The sequence below is a fragment of the Rhinoderma darwinii genome, chromosome 3 (assembly GCF_050947455.1).
Source record: "Rhinoderma darwinii isolate aRhiDar2 chromosome 3, aRhiDar2.hap1, whole genome shotgun sequence".
Taxonomy (NCBI): domain Eukaryota; kingdom Metazoa; phylum Chordata; class Amphibia; order Anura; family Rhinodermatidae; genus Rhinoderma; species Rhinoderma darwinii.
The window spans coordinates 95,123,797-95,137,152 of NC_134689.1; positions in this window are offsets into that span (position 1 = coordinate 95,123,797).

The following is a 13,356-nucleotide window of genomic DNA, read 5'->3' on the forward strand; positions in this document are numbered from 1 at the left end:
TCTGTCACCAGATTTTGCAACCCCTATCTGCTATTGCAGCAGATAGGCGCTGCAATGTAGATTACAGTAACATTTTTATTTTTAAAAAACGAGCATTTTTGGCCAAGTTATGACCATTTTTGTAGTTATGCAAATGAGGCTTGCAAAAGTCCAAGTGGGTGTGTTTAAAAGTAAAAGTCCAAGTGGGCGTGTATTATGTGCGTACATCGGGGCGTTTTTAATACTTTTACTAGCTGGGCGCTCTGAAGAGAAGTAACATCCTCTTCTCTTCAGAACGCCCAGCTTCTGACAGTGCAGATCTGTGACGTCACTCACAGGTCCTGCATCGTGACGGCCACATCGGCACCAGAGGCTACAGTTGATTCTGCAGCAGCATCAGCGTTTGCAGGTAAGATCGACTTACCTGCAAACGCTGATGCTGCTGCAGAATCAACTGTAGCCTCTGGTGCCGATGTGGCCGTCACGATGCAGGACCTGTGAGTGACGTCACAGATCTGCACTGTCAGAAGCTGGGCGTTCTGAAGAGAAGAGGATGTTACTTCTCTTCAGAGCGCCCAGCTAGTGAAAGTATTAAAAACGCCCCGATGTACGCACATAATACACACCCACTTGGACTTTTACTTTTAAACACACCCACTTGGACTTTTGCAAGCCTCATTTGCATAACTACAAAAATGGTCATAACTTGGCCAAAAATGCTCGTTTTTTAAAAATAAAAACGTTACTGTAATCTACATTGCAGCGCCTATCTGCTGCAATAGCAGATAGGGGTTGCAAAATCTGGTGACAGAGCCTCTTTAAGCCCCATTGGCTCTATTCAGCTGTAAGTTCATCTGTACACTCCTCTTGCATTCCAGGGGCGGTGTCTCCATAGGCTTGTTCCTTATGCAGGCTCGATCTTCTTACATAGATTCAAGTTCTTTGTGTAATATACTGATATATGTATATATATATATATATATATATATATATATATATACATGTAAGGATAATATTTTTTTGCAAACATTATACATGCTAATGATCCCTGACAGTATAAGGACTTGTTTTTTGTGGGACGAGTGGTAGTTTTTCACGGCAGCATTTATTGTACCATATAATGTAATAGGAAACTGGAAAAACTTATTTATTTACCTGTATTTAACTTTTTTAATTAGTCCCCCTAGGGCACTTGAACCAGCGATCATTGGATGGCTTCATGATATTCTGCAATACTAATGTAATACAGTATATCCTTATACTGGCAGTCTATATCAACGGAAAAATTAAAAAGTAATGGCTTTTGGAAGGTGGGGAGGAATACGAAAATGAAAATCTGCAAAATGGCTGTAACGGGAAGGGGTTAAACATAATAATTTTTCGTTTGACAAAACATTTAATCTACAGGTGTGTGGAGTATCCATATAGGCAATATTCTCACCTCCTCTAGCTAATATTTTTATGGCCTAGGCCCTTTGCTGAAGACATAGTTTGGTATGAGTTGCTACATCGATGACTTCATTCTAATTTGGCGGTATGATATTAAGACTATACTGACATTTGTGGGATACTTGAATGAAAATTATGTAAATCTGAAATTTACATCTGCCTTTCATTCTGAATAGATTCCTTTTTTTAATTTGTATTTGACTGGGGATATTAATATATCAAGAGTTTTATCTACCCCTTAGAAAGGAAGAATCAGGGAAAATACTAAACATGCCATTAAGGCTACTCCAGTTGGTGAGAAACTGCTTCAATGTCTCCGAAACATCAGCAGTCTGTAATGGTCTCCGCCAGTGGGGTTATCGTGAATAGTCTTTGAGAAGAGATATTTCCATTGCATTTCGTAAAAGATAGATTTCAATTGTTGAGACAAGATCTGATATGCCATTAATGAGCTTTTGCTATTACATTTCATTATGTGTTGTACTATACAATATCTTTGTATTATACTAAAATTTTCTAAGATTTCTATTATCTTGATTGATATACCTGACCTTGGTTAGAGTAACTTGAAACAGGTAAGCGTATCGATCTGGGATTTTATCTATTTGTACATTGGAATAAAGGTTCAGGATTTTACTTCAACGGAACTGCCAGATTTGTTCATTCTTTCCAAGTACTCCACCTTCCGAGCACCTGCTAGGAGCACTGTCCATGGAGCTAGTTTGGTTTACCATTTGTTTCCGCTGATAGCAAAACCACCAGACAATAATCACCTATTTGTGATCTACTATTACCTTTAATAAAAATTATGATCAGATTTTTTTGCACAGGGTCCTCCACTAACGCTGATCCACCACCTGTATAGTTATATAGATTGTACCTATTTGTGAGCAGGATGCTGACGAATCACATATATATTGTCAGACAAGAATCATAAGTTCCAAATAGCCTTGCATCAACTACAGGAAACAGGAATCAGCCTGGAGGAGATACAGTGACGACAGCAGAATACACAGGACTAAGAAGATTTGCATGTGACAGCAGTGACATCAGATAAATACTTACCAATATTTGAAAATAAAATCGCAGGTGAATTTAAGCTTCACCTCAGTCCTATCAGGAAAGGACTCCAAAAAAGCTTAAAATATGCCCTTTTAAAGAAAACTAGCATATACCTCCCCCATTTTGTGGACCGGTTCATGGAGCAGTGCCTCGAAAATTGGGACTTTTGGCAATTATGCAAATATTATGATTACAGGTGAGAATTTTGATGGAAAAACAGATTTTCCCTTTTAGTTCACAGTAAATTTTCCAAACTACAGAACACCTTGTAATTTGCTTGTCGACATTTGACATAGAGTTACGTCATAGTCGTTAAGGAGAAGCATGGAGCAGGCTCACCGGCAGAGCCCGCTCTATACTATGCAGATGTCGCCTGTATGTTATAGCCAATATTTAACCACTTAGATGGTTAACCACTTAGATGCTGTGTTCAATATCAACCGCGGCATCTAAGCCATTAGAAAGAGTGGGACGGCCCATTCCCCCCCCCCCCCAGCGTTGTGATCACAGGGTGCCGATGGTTGTCATTGCAGTTTGGGAGCCTAATGAAGCCCCCAGGTCTGCCATCCTTCTTATCCTATTAAGCCCTGCCAGAAGCAGAGCATAATAGGAGCAGGTATTAAACAGAATATAATGCTATACATAAGTATTGCAGTATATTGCGCAACCGAACCAACGATTGCTAGTACGGGTCCCCCTAGAGGGACTAATAAAAAAAAGAGCAGTTAAATAAAGTCATTCTTTATGTGCAAAAAATATATTAAATGTTAAAAAATACATCTTTATCCATTACCCCCAAAAGAAATGTAAAATCCAAAATCATTAAATATAATTGGTATGTCCTTAAAAGTCTGTACTATTACAATATAACATTATTTAACCCGCATGCTGAACACCATACTTGATACAAATATGTACCCGAAAATGGTACCAATAAAAGCGACAGCTCGCCCACCAAAAAAATAAGCCCTTACACCGCTCAATTGACGGAAAAATTTAAAAGTTATGGCTTCTGAAAGGTGGGAAGGAAAAAACGAAAAGATAAAATTTAAAAATGGCTGCAGCGGCAAAGGGTTAAGAGCATGCTGCACATTTTTTCTAGCAGCAAGAGACCTCGTCATTTGCATTTTTTGTGGTGTATCATGGTGTATTATTTATCATGTCTCCAAGTTAATAAATGTACAGTGTAAAAAAAAAAAACAGGGGTATAAAAATGCATGTAAAAATGCCTAGAATTTCTGTGTACCCTGCTGCAAACTAAAACCAACGTGTTCCCTGACGCAAACTCAAACCAACATTATACCTGTGTATAAGTCATCATACCTGTGGATTACAATGTGTCAAACCTTTGGACTACAAAATTATCACTCCTATGGATTACAGATCCATCTCCATCTGAAAATCACAAGACTGTAGTAGCAGAGGATTCCAGTTCACCACCTCTGGGATTGCCAGCTCAAGTTACCGGTATTATAAAAAGTAGGAAAAATCTTTAAGTGGTGGCAGTCGTCCTGGCAGTTCAGTCCGTTGTAGTATAGCTTGCTGAATAACTGTAATTGACTTACCTGTGACTGAAGGTCTATCCCGGTGTCCGGACTGTTATTCTCTAGCTGTATCGCTGCACTTTAATAGATTACAGTTGACAATCTGTTCCTTTATAGTGTAAAGTCCAATAAGGCGCTTTGGTTTCCTTGCAAAGCATCCCATTTAACCGCATTACTCAACTACCAGAGTGTTTTTAGTACAAGACATAACAGGTAAATGTCTCTGAACGTGCAGGGTATGAGCATGACCATAACTGCTATACTGCATATGATGGAGAACAGCAGTTGTTTTCAGAGAGTGGATCATAAGGCTGGGTTCATACGACCTATTTTCAGACGTAATGGAGGCGTTTTACGCCTCGAATTACGTCTGAAAAAACGGCTCCAATACGTCAGCAAACATCTGCCCCTTACTTTCAATGGGCTTTACGATGTACTGTGCCGACGACCTGTCATTTTATGCGTCGCTGTCAAAAGACGGCTCGTAAAATTACAGCCTTGTCAAAAGAAGTGCAGGACACTTCTTGGGACGTTTTTGGAGCCGTTTTCTCATAGACTCCCATAAAAACCGCTCCAAAAACGGCCGTAAAAAACGCAGCGAAAAACGCCGCAAAAAACGCGAGTTGCTCAAAAAATGCCTGAAAATCAGAGGCTGTTTTCCCTTGAAAACAGCTCTGTATTTTGAGATGTTTTTGACTCTACGTGTGGACATACCCTTAGGCTACATTCAGACATTGTGGATTTACATCGTATTTGTTGTGCAGATTCCATACCGCAAATCCACTTCAAATATACAGCACTATGTACGTGGATAAGATTTTCAAAACCTCATCCACATGTAGCAGAAAAATTTCACATAAAATTATGAGCAAGTAGCGACTGAAGTCTCAGTGAATTTGCAGCACAATCCACATTAAAATCTGCATATAGCACATGCGGATATTGCCGTGGAATTCATGAAGGATTTCTTCCACTATGTTTGGACTTTGCCTAAGACAAAAAAAAACAAAAACAAACCAAGGGGTAAACACAGAGCCTTTGCTGCTGAACAACGATTGGATGCTGGAGCTGAGAACTGGCAAACAGACAAGAAACAGATAATCTGAATCATGGACCGTCAGATCTCAGCCTCCCAGCATACTATATTGTACATCGTTCAGTCATAACAACAAAAACACCTCCCTAATATTGTGTAGGTCCCCCTCGTGCCATCAAAAGAGCTCTGACTTGTTGATACATGGACTCCACAACAGTGTTCCCTATAAGGTGCACGGCTGAGCGGCCGCGCACCTTCCACAGTCTGCCCGCTCACTAATGTTTAAAGAGGCTCTGTCAACACATTATAAATACCTTATATTGTATATGATGTGATCGGCGCTGTAATGTAGATTACAGCAGTGTTTTTTATTTAGAAAAACGATCAGTGTTGACGGAGTTATGACCTATTTTTAGCTTTATGCTAATGAGTTTATTAATGACCAACTGGGCATGTTTTACTTTTTGACCAAGTGGGCGTTGTACAGTGGAGTGTATGACGCTGACCAATCAGTGTCATACACTTCTCTCCATTCATTTACACAGCAGCATCGTGTTCTTGCTAGAACACGATGTGCAGACACATACACACACATTAATGTTAATCAAGTGTCCTGACAATGAATACATCTCGCGAGACTACGCCTGCTTTGCTGTAAATCACAGAGAAGTGCAGAGAAGTGGTCAGGATTGTGAATACACATCACGTCCTGGCTGGAGTTAATGTATATTCATAGTCAGGACACTTGATTAACATTAATGTGTGTGTATGTGGCTGCACATCGTGTTCTAGTAAGAACACGATGCTGCTGTGTAAATGAATGGAGAGAAGTTTATGACGCTGATTAGTCACTGATTGGTCAGCGTCATACACTCCTCTGTACAACGCCCACCTGGTCAAAAAGTAAAACACGCCCAGTTGTTCATTAAGAAACTCATTAGCATAAAGCTAAAATAGATCATAACTCAGTCAAAAATGATAGTTTTTCAAAATAAAAAAACACTGCTGTAATCTACATTACAGCACCGATCATATTATGTAGAAGATAGGCCACTTATAATGTGGTGACAGAGCCTCTTTAAAGCCCGTACACTGTCACGGGCGGCAGGCGGATGCAGTAGCGTTGCTAACACCGGAGGGGCTTCGGTGCTAGCAACAGCCACCTTCACCTGTGTGTGCGTCCTCAGGATGCACATACAAATAAATACTATAGACTGCAGGCCATGTTAGGCTAGCATATTGTGGTATCTTGAGTATAATGAATTAGCAAGAAATATATTATATAGGTTATAACATGTTAGGCTAGCAGCCTATAAGGCGCTGGGAGTGGCGCAGGCCGGCGTGACGACGTCACGTCCCGGCGGTCTGGCAATGCGTCCCTCAGTGTAGCGCTCCGTCTGTCGCGGGAACGGAGCAAGGTAAGTACAACCTTTTTTTTAAGGAGCTGTGGAGGAGGGGCGCTGTGTAGCGCTATATACAAGGCGAGGAGTGGGGCTGTGTAGCGCTATATACAGGGGGGTATTGCTGTGTAACACTATATACACAAGGGGAGGAGGTGGGCTGTGTAGTACAATATACAAGGGGAGGAGGGGGGCTGTGTAGCACTATATACAAGGGGAGGAGGGGGGCTGTGCAGCACTATATACAAGGGGTGAGTGGGGCTGTGTAGCACTTTATACAGGGGTGAATTGCTGTGTAGTGCTATATACAAAGGGAGGGGGGCTGTGTAGCGCTATATACACAAGAGGAGGAGTGGGGCTGTGTAGCACCATATACAGGGGTGAATTGTAGTAGTGCTATATACAAGGGGAGAGGGGGGCTGTGTAGCACTATATACAAGGGGTGAGGGGGGCTGAGTAGCACTATATAAAATGGAAGGAGGGCTGTATAGCACTATATACAAGGGAAGAGGGCCGCTGTGTAGCACAATATACAAGGGGAGAGGGGGGCTGTGTAGCACTATATACAAGGGGAGAGCGGGGCTGTGTAGCACTATATACAGGGGGGAATTGCTGTGTAGCACTATATACAGGGGGATTGCTGTGTGGCACTATCTGCAAGGGGACTGTGTGGCACTATCTACAGGGGGTCTGTGTGGCACTATCTACCGGTGGGTCTGTGTGGCACTATCTACAGGGGGGTCTGTATGGCACTATCTGCAGGGGGGGGTCTGTGTGGCACTATCTACAGGGGCGTCTGTGTGCGACTATCTACAGGGGTCTGTGTGGCACTATCTACAGGGGGTCTGTGTGGCACTATCTACAGGGGGGTCTGTTTGGCTCTATCTACAGAGGGGTCTGTGTAGTACTATGAACATCGGGGCTGTGCGGATGTATCTACAGGGGGTCTGTGCAGCAGTTTTTACTAGGGGGGCTTTGTGGCAGTATTTACTAGGGGGGCTGTGCGGCAGTATCTACTAGGGGAGCTGTGTAGCGCTATCTACTAGGGGGCTATGTGGCACTGTCTACCGGGGGCTGTATGCCGCTATCTGCAGGGGACTGTACGGCGCTAGCTATAGGGGGCTGTGCGGTGCTATCTACAGGGGGCTATGCGGCGCTATCTACAAGGGGGTCTGTGCGGCACTATCTACAAGGGTGTCTGTGCGGCGCTATCTACAAGGGGGCTGCGTGTGGCGCTATCTACAGGGGGTTGCATGTGATGCTATCTACAGGGTGTGACGCTATCTACAAGGGGATGTGTGATGCTATCTACAGGGGGGTCTGTGTGGCACTATCTGCAGGGGGGGTCTGTGTGGCACTATCTACAGGGGTGTCTGTGTGCGACTATCTACAGGGGTCTGTGTGGCACTATCTACAGGGGGTCTGTGTGGCTCTATCTACAGAGGGGTCTGTGTAGTACTATGAACATCGGGGCTGTGCGGATGTATCTACAGGGGGTCTGTGCAGCATTTTTTACTAGGGGGGCTTTGTGGCAGTATTTACTAGGGGGGCTGTGCGGCAGTATCTACTAGGGGAGCTGTGTAGCGCTATCTACTAGGGGGCTATGTGGCACTGTCTACTAGGGGCTGTATGGCGCTATCTGCAGGGGACTGTACGGCGCTAGCTATTGGGGGCTGTGCGGTGCTATCTACAGGGGGCTATGCGGCGCTATCTACAAGGGGGTCTGTGCGGCACTATCTACAAGGGTGTCTGTGCGGCGCTATCTACAAGGGGGCTGCGTGTGGCGCTATCTACAGGGGGTTGCATGTGATGCTATCTACAGGGGGTGACGCTATCTACAAGGGGATGTGTGATGCTATCTACAGGGGGGCGGCTGTGTGTGGCGCTATCTACTGAGGGGTGACGCTATTTACAGGGGAATGTGTGTGACGCTATCTACAGGGGGCTGTGTGGCACTATCTACAGGGTGGCTGTGTGGCAGTATCTACAGGGGGCAGAGTGGCTCTATCTACAAGGGTTCTACATGTGGCGCGATCTACTGGGGGCTGCGTGTGATGCTAGCTACAGGGGGAAGGATGCTATCTACAGGGGGATGTGTGATGATATCTACAGGGGGGCAGCTGTATCTGGCGCTATCTACAGGGGGGTGATACTATCTACAGGGGCTGTGTGGCACTATCTACAGGGGGGTTGTGTGGCCGTATCTACAGGGGGGCTGTGGTGCTATCTATAAGGACAGTAGTGTAATGAGGGATTCTTTCATTGATGCCTATAATTACTTGTAATATTATAGTATTTAAAAAAGTAATTAAAACTATTTTAAAATAAGTTTTTTTATTCTCTTATTTAGTACGCCATATTAGCGTTTACTGGGGGTATTAATTTTGGTCATCAGATCGCCCACCATTAATGGAGACTCACCCTGCTGCCTAACTGCTCCGTTCAGGAGCTGCCAAGACTTAGAGGGAACATTGCTCCACAAGACCTCTGAAGGTGTCGGCTGACCGGTCTACGCAGCAAGCAGCGATGCACTGTGTTCTGACACCTATCTATCATAGCCAGCATTAACTTTTGCACCAATTTGTGCTACAGTAGCTCTACTCCGGGATCGAACCAGAAGGGCTAGCCTTCGCTTCCCTTGTGTATCATGGAGCATTAGGTGCGGGTGAACCTGTTGCTGGTTCACCGGTTGTCTTTTCTTGGACCACTTTGGTAGATAGTAACCACTATATATCCAGGAATACCTCACAAGACCTGCCGTTTTGGAGATATTCTGAACCAATCGTCCTGCCATCATAATATGTCCCTTAGATTCTTACTTTTGCCCAATTTTCCTGCTATCAACACATCAACTTCAAGAACTGACTGTTCGCTTGCCTAATATATACCACTCCTTGACAGATGCCATTATAGCGAGATAATAAACGTTATTGACGTCACAAAAGGTGATAATGGATAAAAGTTGGCACAACAAACTGCTCTGTGTGTGCTAAAAAAAACAACAACCTGTCAGATAAGTGTATTTTTTTAAAATATAGCTGGGGCTGCTATGTTGGAGACACACATCTATACTACTTTTGATTCATTTATTGAGAGCTATGCACTGCAACCTTCAAGGAGGATCATATCTAAACAATTTCTGTCCCTAGTGGTGTAGTTATAGGAGGGAAACTATGCATTGCTAAGCTTGAAATTCGTGGTTAGAGATGAGCGAACTTATCAAAAGTTCGGTTCGGCTAGTTCGCCGAATTTCACAAAAAAGTTCGGTTCGGACCGAACTAGTTCTGACCGAACCTGTCACTTCCGTGCGCCGAGCATGCTACTGTCCGGGGTGCTGATAGAGTTAATGGGCTGCACTAACTCTTTCAGCAACCTTCACAGTACATGCTCGGCGCGCGGAAAATACAATTTAAATGTAATAAAAAAATAAAAATTATACGTTCGTACTTACTTTCCTCCTGTCCGGCCTCCAGCGATGACGTTTCATCCCTTTCGCCGCTGCAGCCAATCACAGGCTGCAGTGGCGACATGGATGAAACGTCATCGCTGGAGGCCGGACAGGAGGAAAGTAAGTATGAACGTATTATTATTTTTTTTTGGCATGTATGTATGATGTCATGTATGTATGTATGTTGGCATGTATGTATGTTGTCATGTATGTATGTATGTATGTATGTATATCTGTGCATGTATGTTGGCATGTATGTATATATGTGCATGTTTGTATGTATATTTGCATGTATATATTTGCATGTATGTATTTTTGCATGTATGTTGTCATGTATGTATGTATGTATGTATGTATGTATGTATGTTGTCATGTATGTATGTATATATGTGCATGTGTGTATGTATATTTGTATGTATGTATGTATGTTTGCATGAATGTATGTATGCATGTTTGCATGTATGTGTGTTTGCATGAATGTATGTTTGCATGTATGTATGTATGCATGTTTGTATGTATATTTGCATGTGTATATATATATATATATATATATATATATATATATATATATATATATATGTATGTATGTTGTCATGTATGTATATATGTATGTTGTCATGTATGTATATATGTGCATGTATGTTGGCATGTATGTATATATGTGCATGTGTGTATGTATGTATATTTGCATGTATGTATGTTGTCATGTATGTATGTATGTATGTATATATGTGCATGTATGTTTGCATGTATGTTGGCATGTATGTATACATGTGCATGTTTGTATGTATATTTGCATGTATATATGTTTGCATGTGTGTATGTATGTTTGCATGTATGTTTGCATGTATGTATGTTGTCATGTATGTATGTTGTCATGTATGTATGTATGTATATATGTGCATGTATGTATGTATGTTTGCATGTTTTTATTTTTGCATGTATGTTTGCATGTATGTTTATATATATGTGCATGTATGTAATTATGTTTGCATGTATTTATGTTTGCATGTATATTTGTGCATGCTTGTATATATGTATGTATGTATATTTGTATGTTTGCATGTATGTATTTTTGCATGTATGTTGTCATGTATGTATGTATGTATGTATGTATGTATGTTGTCATGTATGTATGTATATATGTGCATGTGTGTATGTATATTTGTATGTATGTATGTATGTTTGCATGAATGTATGTATGTATGTTTGCATGTATGTGTGTTTGCATGAATGTATGTTTGCATGTATGTATGTATGCATGTTTGTATGTATATTTGAATGTGTATATATATATATATATATATATATGTATGTATGTTGGCATGTATGTATATATGTATGTTGTCATGTATGTATATATGTGCATGTATGTTGGCATGTATGTATATATGTGCATGTGTGTATGTATGTATATTTGCATGTATGTATGTTGTCATGTATGTATGTATGTATGTATGTATGTATATATGTGCATGTATGTTTGCATGTATGTTGGCATGTATGTATACATGTGCATGTTTGTATGTATATTTGCATGTATATATGTTTGCATGTGTGTATGTATGTTTGCATGTATGTTTGCATGTATGTATGTTGTCATGTATGTATGTTGTCATGTATGTATGTATGTATATATGTGCATGTATGTATGTATGTTTGCATGTTTTTATTTTTGCATGTATGTTTGCATGTATGTTTATATATATGTGCATGTATGTAATTATGTTTGCATGTATTTATGTTTGCATGTATATTTGTGCATGCTTGTATATATGTATGTATGTATATTTGTATGTTTGCATGTATGTATTTTTGCATGTATGTTGTCATGTATGTATGTATGTATGTATGTTGTCATGTATGTATGTATATATGTGCATGTGTGTATGTATATTTGTATGTATGTATGTATGTTTGCATGAATGTATGTATGTATGTTTGCATGTATGTGTGTTTGCATGAATGTATGTTTGCATGTATGTATGTATGCATGTTTGTATGTATATTTTCATGTGTGTATATATATATATATGTATGTTGTCATGTATATATGTATGTATGTTGGCATGTATGTATATATGTGCATGTATGTTGGCATGTATGTATATATGTGCATGTGTGTATGTATGTATATTTGCATGTATGTATGTATGTTGTCATGTATGTATGTATATATGTGCATGTATGTTTGCATGTATGTTGGCATGTATGTATACATGTGCATGTTTGTATGTATATTTGCATGTATATATGTTTGCATGTGTGTATGTATGTTTGCATGTATGTATGTATGTTTGCATGTATGTATGTTGTCATGTATGTTTGTATGTATGTTGTCATGTATGTATGTATATATGTGCATGTATGTATGTTTGCATGTTTTTATTTTTGCATGTATGTTTGCATGTATGTTTATATATATGTGCATGTATGTAATTATGTTTGCATGTATATTTGTGCATGCTTGTATATATGTATGTATGTATCTTTGCATGTTTGTATGTATGTATGTTTTCATGTGTGTGTGTATGCATGTATGTATGATAGTTTGCATGTATATATGTGTGTATGTTTGCATGTATGTATATTTGCATGTATATATGTGCATGCTTGTATGTATGTTTGTATATATGTATGTATGGCCATGTATGATACTGTCTGCTGGCGCCCTGTATCTAAGTCAACTTCATGGCAGGCTTCTATACATGGTATAGCAGTCAGTATCACACATTAAACTGAATCTAAGCCTACGACATGTTTTATTTAATTTTTTTTTTTCACAGGTTTGGTGTTTGGACTACGTCGGTTTTGAGGACTACTTAGATGACGTTTTTTTTCTACAATAAAATGGTTAATAAGGGTTGTGTTGGGGGTGCTTTATTTCAATAAAATATTTTATCTATATCTTTGTCTTTTTCTTTTCAAATTTTATTACTACCACTTTAGTAATGGCCGCTGTCTGAGTGACAACATCCATTACTAAGGCGAGGCTTAGTGTTAGCCGGTGCAGAGGCTAACACTAACCACCATTATTACCCCGGTACCCACCACCACCAGGGGTGCCGGGAAGAGCCAGGTACGATCCAGTACCCGACCATCTGTTGTGATGGTCGGGCTCTGGGGCGGCCGCAGGCTGGTATTATGAGGCTGGGAAGGGGCAAAAACAGTGGACCTTCCCACCCTTGTAATGCTAGGCTGCTGCTGCTGTGTTGTATCTGGCTGGTTATAAAAGTGGGGGGGACCCCACGTATACACAAACACACACACATATACACAAACACACACATATACAAAAACACACACAAACATCTACACACAAACATATACACAAATACACCCATATATACACAAACATATACACAAACACATATACACAAACACACCTATATATACACACACACACACACACACACACACACACACATATACACAAAC